The sequence below is a fragment of the Danio rerio genome, chromosome 12 (assembly GCF_052040795.2).
Source record: "Danio rerio strain M-AB ecotype USA chromosome 12, GRCz13ab, whole genome shotgun sequence".
NCBI classification, from domain to species: domain Eukaryota; kingdom Metazoa; phylum Chordata; class Actinopteri; order Cypriniformes; family Danionidae; genus Danio; species Danio rerio.
In genome coordinates this window covers 26,860,803-26,873,936 of record NC_141032.1, presented here as the reverse complement: position 1 = coordinate 26,873,936, position 13,134 = coordinate 26,860,803, and the positions used below count along the sequence as shown (strand labels likewise).

General features: G+C 39.6%; 1 protein-coding gene across 49 annotated transcripts in view; it reads right to left on the bottom strand.

The window, feature by feature from the left end:
• Positions 1–13,134, bottom strand: part of nrxn1a (neurexin 1a) — a 290,869-nt gene that overhangs the window by 104,706 nt on the left and 173,029 nt on the right.

Sequence of the window (13,134 nt, the reverse complement as noted above, 5' to 3'; positions counted from 1 at the left end):
AAATTCTCTTCTTTAGGGAAGCAACCTGCGTATTTCAGTCAGCTGCATATGCGTCTCACGTATTTACAATTCCTGAGTGGTTTAGGAAGCACATTCAAAAACCTACAGACTGTAAACTCTATTCGAGAAAGCAATTTCTCGCCTGTAGAGCCTCCCCCTTATCCCGTACGCACGTGCGGCGAGTTCAACGGGACCCCCGGACCTCCAGGCTCCAATCGAGCTTCCACTAGATGATCAGAGCGTGTGAAGAGGAGCCTGCAGGCTTTGTGATTTCAGCCGATCGGGCTCTCTTTGACACGTCGTTGTCTCTTCTAATCAGTCAGACTGCTGCTAAGAGGGCAGCGTGTCATTGTCAGGGGCCCCTGCAGCCTATCTCACTTGATAACAGGTAAAAGGAGTTGCCATTAAAGAACTGCCAGGCTCCCAATCGATTTTCTATCCCTCCCCACTCTCAATTACTATGAATCCAGATCAGCCGGCCATGAGCCAGCTCTGACGGAAAGAAAAGCAGCAGCACGTACGCTTTCATACTGCTCGATGGTGCCCTCTGAAGGAATCTGAGAGGAAACGCAAAGTGGCAGAACCATTAAACAGGCCCTATGACAAAACAGAAAGTGTTCCTGGTTTATTTTGAAGGTCACAAGTTTACCATGCATTTAGGCCAAAAAATATAGAAATTTTACCAAAATATTTGACAATATGACAATTTCCGAAGAGTTTCAAAAGAACCCCTCCATTCCAAAATCCAACGCTCCACACAAATTGGTCAATCTGTTGCGACTGATTTTGAAATTGAGGAAAATGTCCATTACTATGTATGACTAAAGGCTTCCATCCTGTAATGATCACAAACACTGTAGTCTGTAACTATTGCTAGTTTTACTATATGAATTGAAGACCATTTCAGGTGATGAAATGCTAGAAGAACTACGCAGCTGATCAATTCAAGCCTAACAAACAATACCTCTTGACATCCCTACTGGTAAATTGGTGGTTCATTATGTGTTGTATGTGTTAAGATTTACCACTCTGCATTCCACATATTGTGTGTACGTTTTTTGTGTGTGTGTGTGTTTGAGCATATAGTAATGTACACATTAGCCCCTTTCACACAGTGATACCGGTAAATATCTGGAAAATTTCCGGAATGACTTTACCGGTATATTCAAAAAAGCGCTGTTCACACAGGCGAGGACGTTACGGAAATTTTCCAGAAAAGAGCATTCACACATACATTCCAAAATACCGGTAAATTCTGACATCATTCACCACAAATGAGCTTTAAACGGCTGCGCTTGTGTTTGTAAACATTTGACTAAATTACAAACTCTGTGGATGATCAATATTGTGAACAACTTTCGCAGGATCTCTTTCGCATGTCGAAATGTTCATAATATGTGCGTGTGCAGGCGCTCATAGGCTGTTTCACAGGCACACGCAAAGCTTAAAGGTAAACAAACAACGGCTTATCATAAGCATCTCATCGATGATTATTTACACAGTTGGCATTAAGAAGAACATATAAACGTGATCTGACTAACTTCTATCAGCTAAATGTGTCTGGAAAAATATTCAAAGGCTTTTATTCTCATAAACCGCGCGGACGTAAATGCGTCTGACTGTTGTGATTGGCTAAAGCAGACGTCTTACGTCAGCACGTTCTAGAAGTGCACGCGCTTATTACGGCAATCTTCCTTCTGCATTCACACAGCGCAGCATTCCGGCAAATTGCCGGTAATGTTACAACTTCTCTTTCCGGAAAATAGCCGGAACGAATTTACCGGTATTTTCAAAAAGGACCTGTTCACACATACAACCTTTCCGGAAAATTGCCGCCAATTTTCCGGAAAGGTCTGTATGTGTGAAAGGGGCTATTATGTCTACTTAAACATGCATTCAAGTGCTTCATATATTTTTGAGTGAAGTTTGATTTAGGCTGTACTGTACATTGACACTCAAATTCTCTCAACACAAACAAAGTCAACACAGGCTCATTCTTATAAAAACAGCCCTATATATGTTTCTGGAGATTATGAGTTATGTAGCCAGAAGTACGTATGGCTGCATTTTGTCTTTAAAGCGAAGGCTACTGGGCAGTATGATTCCATTCCTTTTCACGCTTACCAGCTGATCGCTTGACTCAGTGTGGACGGCTTTCCCACTGTTACCAGTTTGTTCAATAAGCTCGCCATGTGTGTCAGCGGACTTGAGACGCAGAAAGAAGTTGACCCTAACGTCAGCAAAGCATGGTTCCAGAGAGCAGGTAAGGCATAAACAGAAGCCAAAAAATAAAATAAACAAGTAAATACCAGGGTGAGAATGTGGTTAAATCTGAAAACGTGGTCAAAATTAGACAAGGGCTTACTTTTTCTAGATTGCTTTTTAAAACTGTCCATTAGGTTAAAGGAAGTGATTGGGCAGGTCAATCGGTGCTTTTGAAAAGACTTTGGGTTGAGTTTAGGGAAAGAGGAGAATGGGTCAGCCGATCGGTTGGTCAGTCAGTCGATGGTGGATTTATGCGAGAACAGCAGGTGCAAATGGCACTCGCAAAAGAAATTTGAGATCTCAAAATGCATACACAGTGCCCTCTGGTGGATTAATGAAAACAAAAACTGCGAAAAAGTAGCTCCTGGGACATATTTGGCGCTCTTCAGAAATATATATAGCAGTACGTTTTCCGAATAAGCCTGGGTTGAACAAAGTGATGCATGTCATAGTTTCACTTTGAATATAAAAATAAATCTCAACAGATAGACAATACACACTCAGAAATAGATGTATACAATCTGTCACTGTGGTGTAGCTATAGGCAAAGCACACATTTTCGGCCAAATTTTTGTTGATGAAATTAACAAGTACAAAAAGTACATTATTTATCACAGACTTTGATCTTTAAGACTTTTCAGACATTTTACATTCACAAACACCATTTCCCACTGCATGGACGGCAATGTTTGAAAAAGCATAATGGGGCAATTTAAACCACAGGTGATGTGCAAGACTTGACAAGTGCTTTTTTTAGGCCTCTGACCAGGATACAAGTGAAAAGGTGACAGTGTGTGATTGGACAGCTGAAGGTCCAGGGCTGGTATGGCTTTATTAGGAAGCTGTGTTCAGACAAACTCGCAAGCAGCAAAGACAAAAAAGCCTCTCCCTCTGTCTGGGAGGGCAGCTCGTTGCCATGAAACTGGGGCAGATGGTTGCGTGTGTCCGGTCACTTTGATTCTCATCTCCCAGGGTGGAGAGAGAGGGCAGAGTTAAGTAAGACAGAGGCGGGCAGGGGCTGGCTAGAGCTCTCTGACAGGACAGGGCTAGCAGGAGAACACAGACCAGATGCGCACACACACACACATTTGTCTCGGCCAGGAGAAATGAGATACATTCATATCTAGCTCAACCAGCTGAGAACGATACCCCATGTGAAACAAGTACAGGCAGCCATTTTGAGACAGGACCATCTTGCTATCGAGGACAGTAATTCAGCTCTGCTGGGACTTATTAATAATCAGCAATGCTAAAGGCATTCTGCAGACTTTTTGATGGCATATTTACAACATGGATGTGGATTCAGATATGCAAGACAAATATACTATAAATATTTAACATTTATACTGTATATATCCTGTATACACACACACACTCTTGCTATACTGTAAATCAAGGATGTAATTTAGCTCGACATTGGTGGGGACATACATTCCCAGAGCACATGCATTGAACAGCACAAATTCTGTTTCGTGCTTTTAAAAACACGAATAAAGAACTTAAAAAAAGATAAAATAAACACTTAATAATACAAATAACAATCACGCCCCATGCTGCAAAAGTCAGTTTAATGATTTTACTGCAGTCGAGCTTTGAAGAGGTTTAAATGAAGAGAATTTTATAAAGGTGTGCAATTTAACTGTTTTATCCAGATAACTGTTTCTCATAATCATGGAGGCCAAAATCCAAAGCGAATGTCTTGGTAAATAGTATTAACGTGAACTCGTAGTGAACTTGACTTTGTGCACGTGCAGGTTACTAAGGGTTGAAGGAGCATTATTTTATTTTGAAGTAGATTAAATTATTGGTTGGGACATTTCAGTAATTGGTGGATATTGGTGGGGACACGTCCCCTCCACCTATGCTAATTGTAAGCCCTTGATGTAGATACATTTTATACTTAGTGTTTAAAAAAAACTAAGAAGATAAAAGTAAAGGTAAAAAAAAGCCCCTGATTAATTTCAGAAGGCAAATATTGACCTTTCTTTAGATGATTTCTGACACTAGTATTGACTGTGTCCTACAATCCTATATGCGGCCAGCCATGTGTGTGAGAGGTTTCATTTATTACAATTTACAGTTCCTGAGAACAAAAGAGCTTCTGTGGGTGAAATTATAACTCAACCAGGAGAAAAAATGGCTGTCTTTCTGTTTATTAATGGAGCACTGCAGGTTAAAACATTAACTTTTATACCACAGTATGATAAATAACCACAACGTAAAACCACAACCTTAAACCAATACGGCTCACATTTCATTCTGTCGCATGAAGCAGTTTTTATAGAAAATAATTTAAAGGTCATCAAAATCCGAACAGCCGAACCGTTTCGATGGCGCAACTGTAAATGTCAGAGACCCAAGGTGAAAATATGGATCCCCGAAGTGCAAACCTCTAACCAGGCAAAATGCTGCTCTCAACCTATAGCCTGATTTAGCCAACAGCGTATAGTGACCCCACTAGATTCTAAATATACGTCTTTCATCCTGCTGACACTCAGACCGTATTAACAACCCATGAGCTGATGTGACAGCACTCTCTTCGTTGAATGCACTGTCACCCTGGGGGAGGCCGAGTCCCTAATTGGCAACGGCTTGTTCTCCGTGTCAGAAGGAGAACAACGCTCATAAACACAAACGCGCACGCACCGATGACAGGAGTAGCTATGGCTGACACAGATAATTAATGAGGATACAAAAACAGAGAGATGAAACTGCACAATAGCAGGCTGTTCAAACATGTAAAGCCCCTGCTTCTGTTTCGCTACGGGAGCTTAAATAAAACATCTCCGAGTCCCTGATTCTGTCTTTTTGTCACTGATTCAGACAATTAGAAGCCGTGTCCTTGAGCGCAACAACGCTCGTGTGAAAAAAAGATGCAGCGAGACAGATATCAGCACAAAAGCTCATTTTTGTGAAGGTTGAACTGACTTAAGTCTAAGAACGCCCACTGTGTGCTGGAAAACACAAAATGGCCACCGTCCACGGCCTGTTTCTGAAGCCTAAATTTACAGAACAGAAAATGGCACTATTTTATTTCTATTATTATTATTAAGAATTGGAGGAATGTGACTGAATTCACAGAAGCATAATAATGAGCATTTTAGAGAGAATAGCAGAAATAAAACACAACATAACTGAATGAGGAGGTAAACTACTATAAAAGCAAGCATACTCTGGTTCAATTAGCATTAAAACCCCAAAGACAACATCTCTTTTGCATCTTATTATGTGTAAACAGCTTAAAATTGCTTTGGGATCTTTATTCGCATTTATCAGTGCCTGTAACGTTCAATATACAGGAGCTATGTAATTATTTCGCCTTGGTTGTAAAAACTGAGAACTGGTTTTGTTAATGCTAATGCTAGCCCTGTTTCTTGTAACAGTTGACATTCAGAGATAACAACACTATACAGGAGCTATGTAATTATTTCGCCTTGGTTGTAAAAACTGAGAACTGGTTTTGCTAATGCTAATGCTAGCCCTGTTTCTTGTCACAGTTGACATTCAGAGATAACAACACTGCCATCTAGCTTCTGGGTTTAAAGGGCCATGAAACCCCCTCGTTTCAGCAGGGTGTTTTCACACCTCTTCTTTGGAAAAAGTCAGAAAAGTGGGGGTGTCCAGCTCTGTTTAGGGGGGAGTGTCGGAGAAACTAAAGTGGGAGTGTGTGGGAGTGTCTATTTGGGCACGCGCGAGTTTCAGTCAAAATACACAGGAGAAAGGGATGGTGTTTCACCTACATGGACATCTGTAGTCGAATTATTTGCCAAATTATTAAATGTCGGACTTTAACTGCAGTTCGGCTCTTTCATTCAGGGAATTCATTCATGCCCCTCGCGACAAATGAGATATTTGATTCGAGGAACTGCTCTAAGCGTGTATTTTTCATGCAATGTTTGATACCGCACGGCGAATGACAGAAAAAAAACTCCGCATTTCCCGGAAACTTAGATGCACACGGCAGGTAGCATCCGAAAGCCGCGTGTGTTATTCCGGTCACAAAATGCGGTGCTAACATGTTTGCACTCAATGCAATAGTTAACTTATTTGATACGAACAAACTGAATATACAAAGAGCACTGGTCGCTCACTTACCAAATCTGTAGAGACAGGACAATCACCAGCAACTAGAGCCGCGTCTTTATGAAGAGAAGACTACATCCGGAATCCGGATTTCAGCGTTTGCAGATGAGAACAGCTCTCAGGTAAACAATAATCCCCCTTAGACACGTAAATTATTGTTGTCGAGCGTCGCGTACACTGTAATCCACACGTGATCCAGATAAGCTCTCACAGAGAGAAAATGAAAACGAAACTTAATGGCAGCAAACTGTAAAAGCAACACTTCACGCTTGTTTTGCCAACACAACGTGGCGTCTCTGTGGTGTAAAGACGGTGACACTAATGAATATTAATGAAGTTGCACAATAGAGCGCGCTGATTGGTTTGAACCAAGCCTTACTCATGCATTAATGCAACACACTGTAAGACGTAATAAGGCACACTCTGGCACAGACGCCCAGTCTGCACGCTGGAATACACGCTATTATGTCATGACCGTGACGCAGCTTCAAAAATTCGTTTCAAACAGGAAGTACGAATTTGCTTGAAATAACGCAAAAACAACCAATTTACACTTTTTAGTGAAATATAGGTGTCCTAATAGTGTTTTTAGCAGTGTGGGACACATATACGACTGTCAACAGCTCAAAAAATGTGTTTTGGTGTTTCGTGACCCTTTAAAACAAGCTGCAAAATCCCATTGTCCTTCGTGAAGATAATACGGAGGTAACTGGAACTGCAATTCATTGAAATTCCGCTAGACCTGGTTCAATAATAGAGCATGTGTATTGACCCTATTGTTAAAATGGCCAACTTTACAGCAGAAAAAAGTGTTTACTGCCTGGTACAAAAACGATTTTATTGTATATAGTTAATATTACCCTTCATATTACCCTTCATCCATTTCATTTATATTGAGTTATATTAAGTTTGCATAATTAAGGGTGTGGCCACTTGAGTGACAGCTAGGTCTCGCTGGTCGCCATCACTTCACCTCAGCTGATTCCGCTGATTAGTTGCTGAACTCGGCATATACATCGCATTTTTGTTTTGTTTTATGTGGCTTTACAAATTTAATTGCCTTTTAGAATTATTTCCTATAATTATCAGATAATATGGTATGCTGTGTGCACTTAATTGTGCTCACAAACCATTCAAGTGGCCTCCATTTGCCAGGTGAGTGACATGATATACTTATATACCATATCTAGAAATGTATTTGTTTTATTTAAGATAATTTATCACTTATAATTTTCTTTAGAACTTGAATGCACTCCAGAATCTGACAGATTGATTCGCTGTAGGCTATAAACAGTCATCGGAAACGTTGTCATACAGTGTTATGCCTGGATTTCATAAATAGCCTTGCATTTACTAAAATACTATATTTGAAGGATTTGGAAGTAACTGTCTTCCAGTAGAAAAAACACCAAAAGAACAAAGCATAGTGGCTCAATGTATTACAACAGTGTTTTTAAAAGACTAAACTTTTATTGATATAGTGTACAAGCAAGCACATGTGGTCAGATCACAAGCGAACCGCAGATAATGAAGCATTAAGCGTTTCTCGCAAAGAAAAGCCCATCTAAGCAAAATTCTATTGGGTATCTGTAGTTCCAGTCGTGCTCCACCTCTTTGCCCTTTTTAGGTAACCCTCGGTCAGTGCGATGACGCGCAAACAAAATGGTGACGGTTGGCCATGCCTACTTGTAGCTTCATTAGCGCTCTTCAGAAACCTATGGGCGAAGTCACAGATACTACATCCTTTGCTTTACCAGGCTATGGTTTAAACTGAGCTACAACACACTATATCAGTCATCATAAATATAAATAAATAACAATGCAGTGTTTTTGGCAATCCATAAGTTATGATAAAAAATATCAATCTCAATATTTGTTAGTATCAATATTTATTTGAAGTAGAAACCCTTTAGAAAAGTTATAATTTATCGGAACATTTTAAAGATTACTTTTTAGATAAAATAAAATAAATTATTGGCCACCCTGTGTTCAAATACTTCTATTTACACTACCAAACATATATTGTTTCTCTTTCAGTTCCTCCGTGGAAAAAAGCAATAAACTAAAAGAAAAAGAATGAGTGACACTTTTTATAATAGTGCTGAAAAAAATCATTCTCAATTCTCTTCCTGGGTGACTTGTAAATTGAAATAACAGAATGTAAACAAGCAGTGCACCGCAGAGTCAGACTCTTTTTCTGCATGTTGTGTTAAAAGGTAAACTCTCGGCAGGGGACTACTGTGCGAAACTTTTCCATTTCTGATTTGTTTATGAGACCTCTTACCCAACTGTATCGGCAGGTGACAAACCACGCGTCAGAAATATGCCGAGTTTCCTTCTTCACCATCGATGCGGAATTGCTTCCTGCGGTTTTCATGGGACCATTCACACCTTTCCCCAATTTCCTCTCTGTTCATATGTAGTTGTGTATAATTATCTCCCAAGACTCCTTACTGTGTGGGTAGATGCCCAACTGTGAGGGAGATGTGGAGGATCCTGACAGCTCCCGGCAACTTTGTGTTTCGCACATCGACAAGCTAGAGATGTTTTGCTCCTTCAATGCCAAAACAGCCGATGCAATCAGCAAGCCTGTGCGCTTGGTGGAGGTGAGCTCTTGATGGCTTGGACCCATTTCAACCGTTCCCTCCTCAACCGTTTCCCTCAAAGGAATAGATCCAGGTGAGGATGTTCTAGTAACTTCACTTTGCGTCACAGGAACGCAGTCCCATTGGGGTAAAAACACATATTTGATACACAAATGAGAGGACAGTGTATCCTCTCGAACCCCAGGGACTCCTGATGGCTCGCTTTTGGAGACAAAACTGGGACTTTATCAGGAAGCAACAAATCAGCTAAAGAGCCAATCAAGAGGGATAAAAGGTTTCGGTCTGATGCCCAGTGGTTCAAACAAAGTCATCTAAACATCACTGCGGCAAACTGGGATACTGAGGCTGGGATGCAATGATGCAGCCATCTGGTCAGAAATTAGGCCAGGTTAGTGTCGAGATTGTAGGACGCGAATAAATAAATGGCCTTTTAATGCTACTCTCAAAGGACACCGTCACAGTATGCGAGATTTATACAGTCAAACACACCTTGTAAAGATCAGTAAATACAGACAAACAAACAAACAATGCACACACAGAGTGTGGCTCGCATCGGTTTTCACCCTGTCCGCCGTTCTATCTGCATCACAAATGAAACAGGAGCATCGCCACTGCATATTTATGAACACGGCCCCTTCAGTAAATGGCAACGCTGCTGCATATTTATAGAGGAGGTTGTTTCAGAGAAATGAGGTCCTTTTGAATTCACATGAATCTCTTGATTCTGGGAAAGGGTGTTCTGAATGCATCAAAATGTCTTCCACTTGTCATCTGTAAGCACGTTTCTGTGGAGATCAAGTGCAAGGTGTTATTAAATAATCAGGTTGGAGTTTGTTCTTGAGATCTTCTGTTAGGGGACTAACATGGGAATGCGCAATAATATGCTCTTGCATTTCAAATATCATCTCTCGTTGGTGGAGACCTTTTTTTCAGGTATTAATCGCGATGATCAGTCCTTTCGTCTGTCTAAGGGTTTATTTAATCAATGAAAAGTATTAAACAGAGCTCGTAATCTTGCATCCCTATTGGCTCATAAATTTGTCAGTAACACTGCACAGTTACGCCATGCTTCCATTTTGAATGAAAGTGCCACACACAGTTTGGATCATCTAGGCTTGTTTGCAATGCAGGGATAATTGAAGAACTGAATGTTTAAACAAGTAAAGCCTTTTCTTCACTCAAGAAACATTAAATGCTAATGTTTTATGAATCTAAGGGGCAGAGAGGAGTGTTTTAGTCTCGCGTTTGCTGTCTGGTTGTAGTCAATACCATCTTAAATAGCCTTAGCATAACGCTTCATTTTTTTATAACGTCAGATTTGATCCAAATGTATTCAAGGCTACAATAAACTACAAGCTGCAGGTTGATGAAACAGTAATGTGACGGACATTAAAAACAACTGCTGTTAGATTTTGGTCAAATTTAAATCAAATAAATCACACTCGCAAGTGTCTTACCACATGTAAATCTATAGTACTTTATAAATGTCCCTACAAATAAGCTTGTTTTTAAATGCAATCTACCTAAAAGGCAACAATGTCATTATTTTAATAGGCAGCATGAATAAACAATGTGCATTTCAAAAACAAGTGTATTTAGTTTGTACATCGGTGCATTAATGGTAGTTAATGCCCCAACAGAAACATTTTCTCTTTAATTCAGTTGTGCTCAGTGTGTGTTCTTATTCAAGAACCCATCCTTTGTGAGTCTCACCCCAGTCTGGCAATAAGTACATTTACATTCAGAGTTATAATTGAGCTACAGCAGGTTACTGCATGGCCGAGCTACAGTCTTTATCTGTCTATGCATACATGACACAATGTGTAATCAAATATTTGAAGAAGTAAATACCCAACGGGAGTCACCTCTGTCATTCAGAACAAGAGAAGTATGCTGAGGCCAACTGCAGACTGTTTAATGTGAATAAAATACTGCGTCGGCATCATTTTCTAAAACAAAATCAATACTTTTATGCAGCAAGGATACATTAAACTGATCAAAATTGACAGTAAAAACCTAATATTACAAGTGTAATCACTCTCTCTCGTAGGAGACCACTGCTTAAATAAATAAAGTAATCCAACATCAGTGCCCGAAAGCTCCGCCCCTTCCACTAGAAGACACTTGAAGTGTCCAACATTTCACACTTCATTTAAACGGTAGAATAAGTGCATCATCTGAGTATTTAAGGTGTGAAAGTAAGAGTTTTCAGTGTGAATGCACTACTTACACTATTTATACAACAAAATGGCGAATAATAGTGCATAAGTAAGCAGTTTGGGATGCACCTAATATTTTATTCTTAAGAATGTTTAATTTAATTACAATTATTTTAACAATTTAATAACTAGGCCAGCAAATAATAATAAATATTATTATTACCTTATTGTTATTACCTTATTATTTTTAATAGTGCAAGGAAAAAAGTAACAGAGGCTGCGATATCTGCTACCAGATCTATTTTTAGTTGTCAGGCATCTACATGAAAATATACTATAATCATTTTTATATAGTGTTTTTTTAACCATACTGACAATGACACCTCCAATAGTAATAGAGATGTTGTCGGCTAAAATGTTGCTATAATGGGTTTTTATGTATGGGTGATATATATTGCATCACCAAAAATGATTGAGGTCATGTCCATGTGTTGTGCGATAAGTTGATAAATGACTGTGACAGGCCTATCTATAGTTGCATTAGGGTTAGTCTGACTTGACAAAAAAATCCCAGAAAACTTTCAGTCAGACTAAAATGTTCACATGACTTTTAAAATTGCTTAAACTGCAATTTGCAGACTTCAAATCTTCTAAAGTGCATATAAATGCTTTGTAGCTAACAAATGCATATTGTCAGACAGCATGATATGAGTCAAGCGAGAAAAGCCAAGACAGACTGCGTGACATCGACAGATTTTACAATGACATACATCATTGACTGGGCAGTCTGGCCTAATATCCTTATACGAGCTATAAGAGCTTCAAGACTGCAGAATTTGCCCTACAAGGAAAAGAAAAACAAAAGAAATATTTTACAAAACCTAAAATTTGTCTCAGGTGGTGAAAGTCTTGCAACACGCAGCCTAATTTGTCACTGGCCTGTTTACAGGAGTACTGTGTCTGAGAGTGTGTTGTGCTCCCATTACGCAGGAGTAGACGAAAGGATGTGGCAAAGCCCCCACGAGGAAGCTCAGGTGCTTTGTTATCTTGGGCATTCAGGTTAGCACAGATGACTGCGTCATTGTCAAATTAGCCAACATACTGAGCTCAGGGTAGCACCGAAATAACAACAATATTACGCTTGCAAAAGCCTGCTAAGACAGAAATACACTTAGTAAGACCACTGAATCCTTGAAATCTCTGGATGCGTTTGATTGGACGAGAAACTGTGAATTAACAAATTCACAGTTGTTACTACGCAACAGTAGAACGCAAACAGTTCTGAAGGCCAAATTTGGAAGCATATTAGTTTGATGATGAGGAAGTTGATCATTACCTTGGCTCTTTGAATACAAATGAGGAATGGCAGTTTGGGGACATAACAATCTATGATGAATCACTCAAAGAGATACGTACCGGAAAACAAGCAAACACAAAAACAAACAAAGACTCCTTTGAAACAGACTTTAGAGACTGCCATTAATTACCCTGAGGCTTTTGGAGAATCAATGCCAGGAAAGGTTGGAGCTCTCAAATTAAAAAAAATAAAAAGATCTCCAAAGCCTGCAGAGATGGAGAACACCTCACTGTTTCATCACATTTTTATCTTCTTCTGCTACTTTCTTAAACATGAAACACTTCCTGTTAAAGGAATATTTCAAGCACACTGCAGAAATGTCTTTATCTACAGTACCCCTACTCCTCGCCTCATTCCAAATCAACTAGTTCAGTAAAAAAAAAAATTGAAAGACTATATACAGACCGTCAGCTTTAATTTGAGGGCATCCAAATCAGGTTTGCATATTTGCATATGTGCCTCCCACTTGTTAAGGGTCCAAAAGTAATTGGACAATTGGCTTCTGAGCTGTTTCATGTCCAGGTGTGTGTTATTTCCTCATTATCCAAGGTAAAGGGTCCAGTGATCATTTCAAGTGTGCTATTTGCATTTAAAAATCTGTAAGTCAACTATTAAAGTGAGATCCAAAGATCTGTCACGATTAGACAAGCAAGCCATCATTAGG